This window comes from Portunus trituberculatus, chromosome 28, assembly GCF_017591435.1.
Source record: "Portunus trituberculatus isolate SZX2019 chromosome 28, ASM1759143v1, whole genome shotgun sequence".
NCBI classification, from domain to species: Eukaryota; Metazoa; Arthropoda; class Malacostraca; order Decapoda; family Portunidae; genus Portunus; species Portunus trituberculatus.
Window position 1 is genome coordinate 7,146,056 of NC_059282.1, and position 12,500 is coordinate 7,158,555.

The 12,500-nt window shown below is 43.2% G+C and overlaps 1 protein-coding gene across 10 annotated transcripts in view; it reads left to right on the forward strand.

Annotated features, from left to right (window-relative positions):
• LOC123510326 overlaps nt 1–12,500 on the forward strand; it is a 732,954-nt gene that overhangs the window by 55,315 nt on the left and 665,139 nt on the right. For 5 of the 10 annotated variants that reach the window (XM_045265382.1, XM_045265384.1, XM_045265387.1 and 2 more), the window contains exon 1: nt 9,292–9,564. The exons of the other annotated variants lie outside the window; for them this stretch is intronic. The gene's annotated coding sequence lies outside the window, so the exon portion shown is untranslated. Of the gene's footprint in view, nt 1–9,291; nt 9,565–12,500 lie in introns of those variants that run through there. 10 annotated transcript variants of the gene reach the window in all.

A 12,500-nucleotide genomic window follows, 5' to 3' on the forward strand; every position in this document is an offset into this window, starting at 1 on the left:
AGGAGAAGGTTTGGTGGATAACACTTGGTAGGTGTGTGTGTGTGTGGGAAGAGGAAGGTAGGAGAGGATGAGGGGAGGTAGGAGTAGTAGTAGTAGTAGTAGTAGTAGTAGTAATAGTTAATAATGAAACTAATAATTTCTTTAATGAACAAAATATAACTTGTTTGTAAGGAGAAGACTAAATAATAGTAAATACATAAGTAAGTAAAGGTTTATTAACCCTTTCAATACTAGGAAACATTCTTACCTTGTGATTTGTGCACGATTAGACCATTTTATTGACATTCGGAAGGATCTATGGAGGTTAGAAGATTAATGGCCACAGTCTTCACTATTTTAATCCCCACATGAGTTTCTGAAGCTGTATAAAATAACCAAATAGCAAGCAGAATGAATATTGAAATGCGTCATGTTACTGAAGGGCTTCAAGTAAAGACACATTTGAAAATAAACAAAAAATATACTGAAAATTCCATAGACAATGTTATAGTAAAGAGTCATGAGCAGAACAAGCAAGCTGTGGAGACGAAAGAGTTAGGAGAGGTTGTTAATTATTATTCATGCTCACCTGTGCTTCTCTCCCCGCCAGGTACGTGACGCCTGCCATGTAGAGGTGACGTGTGACGGTATGTATGTGTGGGAGTGTGGTTGTTCTTCTTCTCCTTCATCTTCTTCTCCTTCTTCTTTTTTTTTCTTACTCCTGTATTTTTCTTCCTCTTTTTTTCTTCGTTCTTTTCTTTTTCTTTTTTTTCTTCTTTGTTCTTGCTCTTCTTTTCTTGTTTTGTTTTTGTTCTTTTGTTTTTCTTTGTATACTTCATCGTCATCATCATCATCTTCATCATCATCTTCTTCAGCTTCTTCTTGTTCTTCTTGTTCTTGTTCTTGTTGTTGTTGTTCTTCTCTTTCTTCTTCTTCTTCTTCTTCTTCTTCTTCTTCTTCTTCTTCTTCTTCTTCTTCTTCTTCTTCTTCTTCTTCTTCTTCTTCTTCTTCTTCTTCTTCTTCTTCTTCTTTTTCTTCTTCATTTCCATCTTCACTTTTTTGTTCTTACTCTTCTTTTCCTGTTTTCTTGTTCTTGTTTTTGTTCTTATGTTTTTCTGTCTACTTAATCATCACTATCGCCATCTTCCTCATCATCATCATATTCCTTTTGTCTTCTTTTTCTTCATTGAAAAAAAAAAAAACATTCTTTATCAACGTCATCACATCACCATCATAATCACCACCACCACCACCACCACCACCACCACCACCACCACCATCATGTCATTAAGTAAGTAAGTCAGTATGATTGGTAAGTAAATTAACTTCGATCATCTCCAACATTTTATCTTGATTACTTCATCTCTTTTCCTCTTTTATTCCTGCTGCATTGATCGCTGGCTGTGCGGAGGAGGAGGAGGAGGAGGAGGAGGAGGAGGAGGAAGAAGAAGAAGAGGAAGAGGTCATGATGGTGATGAGTGAGTGTAAAGATGGTGGTGATGACAAACGTGTTAAAAAGTATTGATTTAGTTGTGGTAGTGATGAAAACTGGTGGTGATGGTGATGATAGTGACTGATGATGGTGGATGTGGTAATGATTATGGTAATGAGTGGTAGATTATGATAATGATAGTGGATTTTGTTACACACGCGCGTATTTGGAGAAGGGTATGGTGGTGGTGATGGTAGTGATGGTAGTGATGGTGATGGAGAAGATGGAATCGGTAAAGATAATAATGGTGAATGAGGTGATGATGGAGATGGTGATGGCAGTCGTAGAGAAGAAGGGAGGAGAGGAAGAGGAGGGAGGAAAATGATATGATGTAGATAGTAAATGAGAAAGAAAATGAAAGAGATGGTAGATGGTAGATGAAAGAGATTATAGATGAGGAAAAATAAAAGAGGAAGAAAATATGAAAATAGTGGATGAAGAAAAATGAAAGAGAAAGAGGAGAAAGGAAGATGATATGATGCAGATGGTGGATGAAGAAAAAACGAAAGAGAAAGAGGAGGAAGGAAGGAAATATGATATAGATAGAAGAAGCAAAATGAAAGAGAAAGAGAAAAATACTTATAGTGGATGGAAGAAGATAGGAAACAATATGGTAGAGTTCTTGGTGGTGATGGTGGTGGTGGTGGTGGTGATGGTGGTGGTGGCAGTTCTGCGGTAAGGACTATTTTTGAGGAGTATCGATCGGCTCCCACGTCCATCGAGCTCACCGCTGATTCAGGAACCTGCTAGTTAATGAGCTAATCTGGATGTGTCCCTCCCACCTGTCCGTCTGTCTGTCTGTCTCACGTTGAACCTCTGTCTCTATGTTGGTGGCTCTTCATTCTGCTCTTGTATACTTCTATATTTATTCTTTGTGTGTCTGTTTGTCTCGTTTATCTCTTTCCATTGTAATTTATTTCCATTTCTATTTATTTATTTTATTTAGAAACTCCTGTGCTTTTAATTTTCTAGGTTTGTTAGTTTGTATGTTTGTGAACACTTGTGTGTGTGTGTGTGTGTGTGTGTGTGTGTGTGTGTGTGTGTGTGTGTGTGTGTGTGTGTGTGTAGACAAGCAGGTGTGGTGGTGAGGTGTGCATGTGGTGGAGAATGTGGAGTGGCGTCTGGCGTGGCTTAGATTAACAGGTGCATTGGCTTAAACCAGGTACTCTGTCAGTGTCGCTAAAGGAGATGCCATGGGTGATATCGTGTGTGTGTGTGTGTGTGTGTGTGTGTGTGTGTGTGTGTGTGTGTGTGTGTGTGTGTGGTGGTCAGCGCCCTTCAATCGCCCGCCAGTGATCGCCAGTAAAGTACTCTAAGTTTCTTTTACTTTCGTTGATTTTCCTTCGTTCAAGTTGAGTGCAGTTGGTTCTTCTTCTATCCTGTTTATGTATGCCCACTACTCTGTTATTCTTCCCCCTTGGGCTGCTTCCTCTTGAGTTTATCTCCATTACATTTTATTGCTCTTCCTGATTCTCTTTACATTTACTCTTCCTTCTCTGTATCTCTTCACTCGTTTTCTCCTCATTCTTATAAACATTGACATTTCATTTCTTCCTCTCTTATCTCTTTACTTATTCTGTTTATATTTGTGTTTACTATTTCTTCAATGCGTATCTTCACTGGTCTTTTAAATGTTCAGATTCCTCCTCTTACACTCTTATTACCTCATTTATCTTGATTTTTTTTCCTTACATTATCGTCTTCTGAACATTCATTCTATTAATCCTTCTACTGTTGGTTTATTCATTTGTTTATTCAAACATTCACACTCCTCTCTATCTCTTTCTTCTTTCTTCAGCCTTCTCTGTCACAAGGTCACAAGATGAAGGCGAGTTGATATCCCTGAAAAAAATAATAATGAATACTTGCTACCTGTAATATTCGCCTTTGGTTCCTTAATATCTTCATCCGAGCATCATTCCCCATTGTTGCCTTGCTTCTGTTCTCTGTATTCAGAATGTGGTATTATATTCTCATTGTGGCTTAACGTGGTATTGCTGCAGTAATCTTTATTTTTGCATATGGACCGTTGTAGGTGTTTATATTCATCTCTCTCTCTCTCTCTCTCTCTCTCTCTCTCTCTCTTTCTGTCTCGGTCTCTTTCCATTTCTGTGTAGGTGTGTCTTAATGATCATATTTTTCACTAATGTCCGTGGTGAGGGCGTAGGTGGTGGTTGTGGTAATGGTAGTGGTGGTAGTAATGGTGGTGAGGGTAATGGTTGCAGTGGCGGTTGCGGTGGTGGTGGTGGTGGTGGTGATGGTGGTGGTGGAGTGAAAGTAGCTTTTGTAGTGAGGAAAAAAATTGTTATGATTATGATTATAGTCTGGGTAAAGGTGTTCTCCTGATACTACTACTACTACTACTACTACTACTACTACTACTACTACTACTACTACTACTACTACTACTACTGTACTACAACCACCATCACCTCTCTATCCAGCTCACCCTTCACTCCACATAACTTACCTGTCCTGTCAACCTGTTCCCTCCACCTGCGTCCTCCACCTGTCACCCCTTCCCCCCACCACACAGCAGGTATTATTGGCTATTAAGCATCACAGGATCACCTAAACGTTCCGCGCCTCCATGGTAACGTTTCCCGCAGCTGATATCTAGCCGGGATTAAAACGTTTGTTACCTGTGAGCGCCGGTCAAATGGAGGGAGCTTTGGAAGTAATCGCCGGGGGTTATAGAAGGAAAAAATATAAATTCCAGTCATATATAAATTGATTCTCTCGCCGTCACAGCTTTTCGGTTTGTGGAATGCAGATTTTTGTGTATTTTTAGATGTTTTTTTTCAGTTTCTCTTTTTTTTTATAGCTTCGTATTTTTAATGGGGACCTTTTTTTCAGATTATATTTTTTTTTTTATTCACCATTATTTGTTTACGATTCGTATGTGTTCTTAGATTTTTTTAAGCCTTTTTCTTTTCTTTTCTTTTAGCTTTATTGCTTTTATTAGTGACTTGTTTTGGGGACTGTGTTTCATTTTAATTCATCATTGTTTGGTTAGGATTCATAGTTTGTTTTTTTCTTAGTTTTTTTTAGAAGCATTTTCTTTTATTTTCCTTTTTTTTAGTTTGATAATTTTAGTGGTGAGTTATTTTTATTAATATTTATTTGTTTCGGATTTATTATTATTTTTTTTTTTTTGAGGGGAGGAAGAAACAGATCATCCATATTTTAATCTGATCATTCCTTTAGAGTTGATAATTCTATCCTTTTTCTCTTATTTTTCTCTGTAGGGAGAGTAAAGAGGTGGGTGTTTAACTACGATGCGGTAAATGTGCAGAGTTTCGTTACAATGAGTGTGTGGCATTGCTTCAAACAGCGTAAGAACTCCATTACGTGACGCGGGGAATGGCCAATCTCGTCGTGTTGAATAGCAGGGAAATAACGCTTCGGAAACTATATTTTTGCACCACCTTCATATTCTTTTTCATAACGCATTGGCTGGATGTGATTCTGATTTAGTTTGGACTAGTTGATCACAAGTCAAGTATTCAATAGCGAGAAAATAACGTTTTGGAAACTATATTTTTTCCACCACCTTTCTGTTCTTTTCATAATGCATTGGTTGGATATGATTCTGATTTACCGGTGAATTTCTGTTTAATTTGGACAAGTTGATGACAAGTTTATCATTCAATAGCGAGGAAGTAACGATGTGGAGACTATTTTTCCATCGCCTTTCTGTTTTTCATAATGAATTGGCTGGTTATGTCTGATTTACCGGTGAATTTTGATTTATTTTGGACTAACTGATCACAAGTTTAGCATTCAATAAGGAGAAAATAACGCTGCGAAGACTATATTTTTTCCCACCAACTTTTCTTTTTTTCATAATGTATTGGCTGGTTTTGATTCTGATTAATTGGCAGATTTGTATTTAGTTTAGATCACAAGTTAAGTATTAGGAGTGAAGAAACAACGCTTCAGGAACTATATATTTGTTTCCTCACCGTTCTCTTGATTTTATAATGCTTTCTCTGATTATGATATTTTATTTGGGGTTGATTTTCTCTTGATGAGGAAACACCTGATCACAAATTTTCCATTCTGAGTTTTCTTCAATCTCTTCAGTATTGAGACGCATTTTTACCTTGAATTTGGGTGTTATTAGACAATTTTACTTAGATTAGGAAAGATTTATGAAGGTCAGGATATTAATGGCCAGACTTCATTATTCGAATCCCCCTCGTAGGTATCTGAAGCTTTTTAAAATCACCAAATAGTAAGCAAAAATGAATATGAAAATGCGTCACGGTACTGAAAGGGTTAATTTGTTTGTACTATTTCACTTTGATTTACCTGTATTGTCATTTTTTTTAATCTGATTAAGAATGTTTTCCTCCCTCACTTTTACCTGTATTCCTTCTATGAACATTAATCATTCATTTCTAATTTGGTTCGGTTCTCTGTTCTAATTTCGACAAAGCTATTTCACATATACGCGTTAATTTCTCAGCTCCATCGATGCGCGTGTCTTCACCTCTCGCTGGTCTCTCATCTATATGTCCAGGACGCTTCCAGTAATTGAAACTTTTATCACCGGAATATTTTAATCAAATTGCTTCCTTTGTCATCCCGCGGCAAAGAAATTAAAGCCCACAGCCATTAGTTTTTCATTCCCTTAATATTTTCCTGTTTTAATCACAAGATTTCACCAGGATGAAATTGGAAGCGCTTGCACCTTTAACATGAACACAATTACGCGCACACGTACATGCACACAGCCTACATAGTGTGTGTGTGTGTGTGTGTGTGTGTGAGCGCGTCCGCCAACACCTGCAATGATGTAGAAGTGATAGGGGAGTGGGAGGGATTGTGGGCTGGGGAATGGTGGGGTTAAGAAGGGTTTGGGGAAGGGAGGGAGTCTGGCAGGGGTGAGGGACCTGCCTAGCCACGGGGAGAGACTCAGTTAGCGCCAGCAGGGAGGGTGGGAAGGAGAGAGGGAGAGGTGGAGGGGGGCGAGAAGTTAGGATAAAAAAAAGAGTAAGGGAGGGAGAAGCAAAGTAATAGAGGTGCCAGGGAGAAGTGGAGAGAGAAAGCCACAGGGACATTTTCAGTTAGTGCCGGCAGGGAGGGAGGGAGGGAGGGTGAGAGGGAGAGAAAAAAAATGATAGTTGGAGGGAGAAGTGAAGGGAGGATTAGAGAGGCGATGGAGGAAATCAAGAGGTGTTGTGTAGCGTTAGGAAGGAAAGAGAGAGAAAATACACAAGGAGAAAATGCGAAAAGAAACTGAAAAATGAAGGGAAAAGTGAGATAGGACATGATAGGAATAGAAATGGACGGAGAAAGGAAAGCAGGTTGTCCAGAAGTTGTGTTTCCAGTTAATAGGAGAGAGAGAGAGAGAGAGAGCGAGAGGGATGGAGGGAGGGAAGGAGAGAGGGTGACCAGGAGAAAAAGGGAGGTGAATAAGGGAGAGAGAGAGGGGGGATGGGGAAGTTGCTTGTGGATCTTAGACTTAGTTTGCATGTACTGGTTATTTTCCTCGACATCCAGTTTTTCCTTATGTTCTGTTGTTATGTGGACAGGTGGCAGCAGTTTTTATGTCTCCTCTGCAGGTCGTCGTTGTGTGTGTGTGTGTGTGTGTCGCGTCAAGGCTCAGTTCTCTCTGCTCGTTACAATATTTGTCAGACTTAATGTTTTTCTTCGTTACTTTACTTCGCAGTTTACTCTCCATTTTGCTCCTCACTTAAGCCGCTCACTTAACTTTTTTCAGGATCAGTCAAGACTTGTTTTCATGCTTTGTCTCCTTGTACGTGGCGAACTGCTGCTTTTTCTTTACTGCTCGTTTTTCCACCGTGTTTTGCATATGTGAGGAGGTACAGTGACCGTGTGAAGTAGAATAAGGGGAGTAAATATCCTGGTAATTCTGCCACTTGAGAACTGAGGCTGAGGGCAACAGTGCAGGGATGAAAACAAGCTGGTACATCAAGTTTCGATCATTCTGTCACAATGTTATGCTCACTGATTTTGTGGATATTCTTATCACTGATTCTTTATGGCAGTCAGGAAAGGTTCTGTGAGATTTATGTTGTATATTTTTTACGTACTCACTCCGTCCTCTGGTTGTCGTGTCCACAACACACAGGTTTTTGACCCCAGCGAAAGTGTTTTTTTTGTACATAATCTATTCTGAAGACTTGGTAGTGAGGTGTCTTTTGACGGATTGTATTTTTCCTTTCCATTAGCGTCATAAATCAAGAATAGACACAGACAGAAGATAGCACATACCTATACGAGTAAATAGATGTTTGTAATTTTACATATGACAACCTGGTTAGTTTACAGGTGTGGCTTGCCTGGTCTTGATACTTTGGCATGCTTGTCGCTGATGGAATTCACCTCATTAGTGCATAATAAAAGCTTGATAATAATAGGATTCTCGTGTCGCTCCCAAGAAACACGTTGCTAGACCGACATTAATTCATCCACTACGTATATGAACATCACCACTAACACAAATGCTTGACGCTAACTGTGTGTGTTGGTCTGATTCAACTGTAAAGGAGGAGGAGGAGGAGGAGGAGGAGGAGGAGGTGGCTGGCTTAACTTGTCACCACCCGGCAAACACTGGTGGCGGCTGGCTTTGCGTCCCTACTGAGCCGTGGGTATGAGGAGGAGGTTGGAGGCATTGCTGTCACGTCCTTATCTTGTGTACTCTTGACTGCTATTCATGTCAGCGCTGGGATAACGGGAAGGCTGCATAATGACGTTGATGAACGTTACGTAATGTTCAGAGTTCTGGGATTGTAATGGAGGTGTGACGTGCCCTGCGGGGAAGCGTGCCTGCCATTACTTGTAAGGTGAGAACGGCCAACTATCCTTGCCTTGACCGCTGCGACGCGCTAGGGGAGCACCTGGGGAGGGCTGCACCGCTACTACCTGGACCACTGCGGGGCACCACTCACCCGACGGAGCAGATCCACCCCCAAGGTCGAGAGAGAGAGAGAGAGAGAGAGAGAGAGAGAGAGAGAGAGAGAGAGAGAGACTGAGCTCCACCTGGGGATACTCGTGCCCTGCCCCTGATTAGCCAAGTATCGCGCCCTGTACACTTTCGTTCGCCTTGAGGAACATTGTTAGACTGAGAGGCCAGGACACGTTGATGCTCTGCCCAGGGGAAAGGATAAGGACGGTTGGGGCGGGGCTGGGGTGAGGCAAGGAGGCGCGGGGGAAGGTCATTGCCCCTAAGAGGAGGTCGACCCACCCTGAGCCCTCGGAAGGGGTGGCCTTGACTCGTGCCGCGGAACCAGTGGGGGCGGTGCGTTCGCGTCCTCGTGGCCGTCATGGCTGCGTCCTGACTTGAAGCTCATTGCCACGCTGCTCAGCACACGGGAACAGTTAGATGGCGACCGGCGAGACCAGCGGCGTTGTGGTTCCCTGGTGGAAGGTTTGATGACGTCACGGTGAACAAGAAAAGTGAGAGGTGCTGGGGAAGGTTAAGCTTATCTGCCTCAGAGTTATCTCATCTAGCATCCCTCTTGTTAGGCGACTCTAGGAGGCACGGGAGATATCACCATGTCCTTCCATCCCTCCTCCTCCTCCCTTCTCGCGTCCCCCAACTCAGCCCACCTCCCCACCCCCTCCTCAAGGGCCGTGAAGTGAGCGAGGCGAAGCGCATCGGTCTGTGTGTAACATTGTGAACTGCGGACGAAAAGCGGTTGAGCCGGTGTGGGGGTGGCGGTGGGGGAGGCGGTGTGTGTGTGTGTGTGTGTGTGTGTGTGTGTGTGTGTGTGTGTGTGTGTGTGTGTGTGTGTGCCCCAGGCGGTCGGTTCTTCCCTGGGCCAGACGGATCCCAGTCCAGCAGTCGACGTTGGGTGGCTGTGTGGGGCGGGACGTCGCTCTCCGTGTCTCCGCGTGGCGTGCTGTGTTCCGTCCTCCTCCGTCACTGTGTTTGCTTGTCTCCGGGACCTCAGAGTGCCGTGGAGTGCCTGTGGTGGTGTAGGAGGTGTCTCAGTGGCTGGTGTGCCCGGCGCGTGTGTGTGTGTGTCTTGAAGTTTGTTGGAGGGCGTCGCCTCGCCGCCTGGATTTAAGTTCCTCCCCCTTCCCCGGAAAGTCCAGTCATCGGGACGCACCGACTTCAGGTGAGTCAGAGCGTGACACAACACCTGACCACTACTTCCACGCCTACCTGTAACTTCCAAAGGGACAGGTGTATTGTGTGTGGCTGGCTGGGGACTTACCTGTCTGTTACTGCGAGTACCGGTTGCTCAGGCGATGTTCACCTGTCTGTCTTGCCGCCTCGCCGCTTGTAGTCACCAGAGAATGAGGTCGTCTCGAGGCTCCCGTAACTGTAGTGCGAGTTAGTCATCTGTGGCCGCCTCCAGGTTACGTTTGCGACTTGCCACGTACTTATGGACTTATGGATAACAGTCACTTGTCCCAGTCCACCTCACCAACTTGTCGCTTCCTTCACGTCTGGTAGTGTGTCCAGCGTCCAGTCGTCCATTACTTGTCATTACACATGTGACTGGTTGTGTTAATACTGCCTTTGTGGCCGTAATGAAGCGCTGTCTGGTGTTACGAACTCTGAGGAAACTGTCTCAGAGCAAGATTGGAAAAAGTAATCTGTATGAGCAAAGACGAAAAAAGTTTCATCTCTGAATGGGAAAATGACGAGAAAAGTTGAAAAATCATTACTTTGGAAGATTAAAAGATGGTCTCATCCACTTAATCAATCTCTGTGAATGGAGAATCACAAGAAAAGTTGAAAAATCATTACATTGAGAGATTAAAAGATACCCTGAACCACACAAGGTCACAGCAGAGGGTACGCACTTCCCTTCCCAATGCCTCACCTGTACCGTATTGGCCCTGGGGTTGAATCAGGAGGCCCCGGATGTACCACAAGACATCATCTGTTTACACCCGCCATTACTCTCACACCAAGGCCGCTGATGACTGACTGACTGCCCTTGATTCTTGATACCTGCTCGACTTACATGCCTCTTGCACTTGAGACAACACCCTTGAACTGCGCCGCCTCCTCGCCTCCCTTCCTCCCTGCATACTTTTGCCTTACTCTTCTCACCTTCACTGTCAATCACCCCACCGCATCCAAGAGAAAGAGAAGAGAGAAAGAGAGAGGGAGAGGAAGAGTACACAGTTTGCATAAGTTTACATAACGAGAAAAGAATATGATAAAAGTCTCACCACGACCACCTCCCTCCTCCTCATCTTCTTCTTCCTCCCCAGTCTCTTATCCTCCTCAATCTTTTCTCTTTCCCAGTCAGTTGTTTGAAGGCAGGCCATTAGCATTACCTACACCCGCGGGTTTGGCTACGCTGCCTTCAGGTTTGGACTAATGATTATTTTCCTGGGAGGCGATTGGGTGAAATAATGTTGTTTGTCCTCGTGGCTTGAAGGCATAGAGAGAGAGAGAGAGAGAGAGAGAGAGAGAGAGAGAGAGAGAGAGAGAGAGAGAGAGAGAGAGAGAGAGAGAGAGAGAGAGAGAGAGAGAGAGAGAGAGAGAGAGAGAGAGAGAGAGAGAGAGAGAGAGAGAGAGAGAGAGAGAGAGAGAGAGAGAGGATGGATTTATGGGTACGTGGGAGTGTGGATTGTACTGTGTGTGTGTGTGTGTGTGTGTGTGTGTGTGTGTGTGTGTGTGTGTGTGTGTGTGTGTGTGTACTATTATACCACACATACGCAGAGTCATCTCTCCTTTTATCCTTCCTCCATCCCTTCATTCCTCTATCCCTCCCTTCCTCCTTCCCTCTCTCCCTCCCTCTTCTCTCTCTCCATCTCTCCATCTGCCCTTACCTTGTGTTTACTTTTATCTTTACTCACATACCTCACTCCCCTCAACTTCTCTCTCTCTCTCTCTCTCTCTCTGGAACACAGCAATTTCAGTCTGTGTGTCTCATTTTAGCCTCATCATCCGCTCTCCTTTTCTTAATGGTCTGTGTTTTGAGTCTCATTTTATCGCCCTCCTCACAGCTGTTTGTATGTCTTTTCACGGAACTTGTTTTTCTCAACCTTTTCCCCTCTCCAGTCTTACCTTCACCTCTTACCTGTAGTGTCTGTAGTCTCTCTCTCTCTCTCTCTCTCTCTCTCTCTCTCTCTCTCTCTCTCTCTCTCTCGCTCTCTCTTGTTCTCGTCTCTTATTCGCTTTTATCTGTTTTCTTTCTTGTCTTTTTTTTTCTTATTCCATGTTGAGCACTTTCCGTTTTATTATTTTTATTCTCTCTCTCTCTCTCTCTCTCTCTCTCTCTCTCTCTCTCTCTCTCTCTCTCTCTCTCTCTCTCTCTCTCTCTCTCTCTCTCTCTCTCTCTCTCTCTCTCTCTCTCTCTCTCTCTCTCTCTCTCTCTCTCTCTCTCTCTCTCTCATCCACACCTACCAGGCCTTGACCTCAAGACAACCTACACCTTTCACCTTTCCATTTAAGAACCTTCTCTTCCCTCTATTCAAAGGAAGGATAACCATCGAGATGCCGAGAAGGTAGAGAAGGAGGAGGAGGAGGAAAGAAGAAGACGAGGAGGAGGAGGAGGAGGAGGAAGAGACAAAGGAAGAAATGCATTGTACGACTTAAAATAAATATGAATGGAAAGACAAATAAACCAGTATGATAATGTAAATAGGAGAAACGGCTGTGATAAAAGGAAAATATAAAGAAGGAGGTAAAGAAAGGAGAGAGAGAGAGAAGAAGGAATAGAAAACGGACACCCCAAAAAATAAATGCATCGTACAACTTGAATGTAAATGGAAGGATAAACAAACATTAACCATAATACAAATAATAAAAACTGCAGGAAGGAAGGAAGGAAGGAAATGGATGAAGGAATAAGAGAAGGAAGAGAAAGAGGAGGAAGAGATAAAAAGAGGAATCAGAGGAGGAGTAAGTGAGGAAGACAGAAGAAAATATACGTAATTGGAAAGGGGACTCCGCATTGAAGGTAGTCGTGTTTATGGGAGAGATAGAAAGAAAAAAAAGAGAAGAAAATGGAAGAGATGTGAGGGAGACTTTGAGATGGAAAGAGAAAGAGAGAAAGGGAAGTCGAGGTGAGTGGATGATAATTATAGG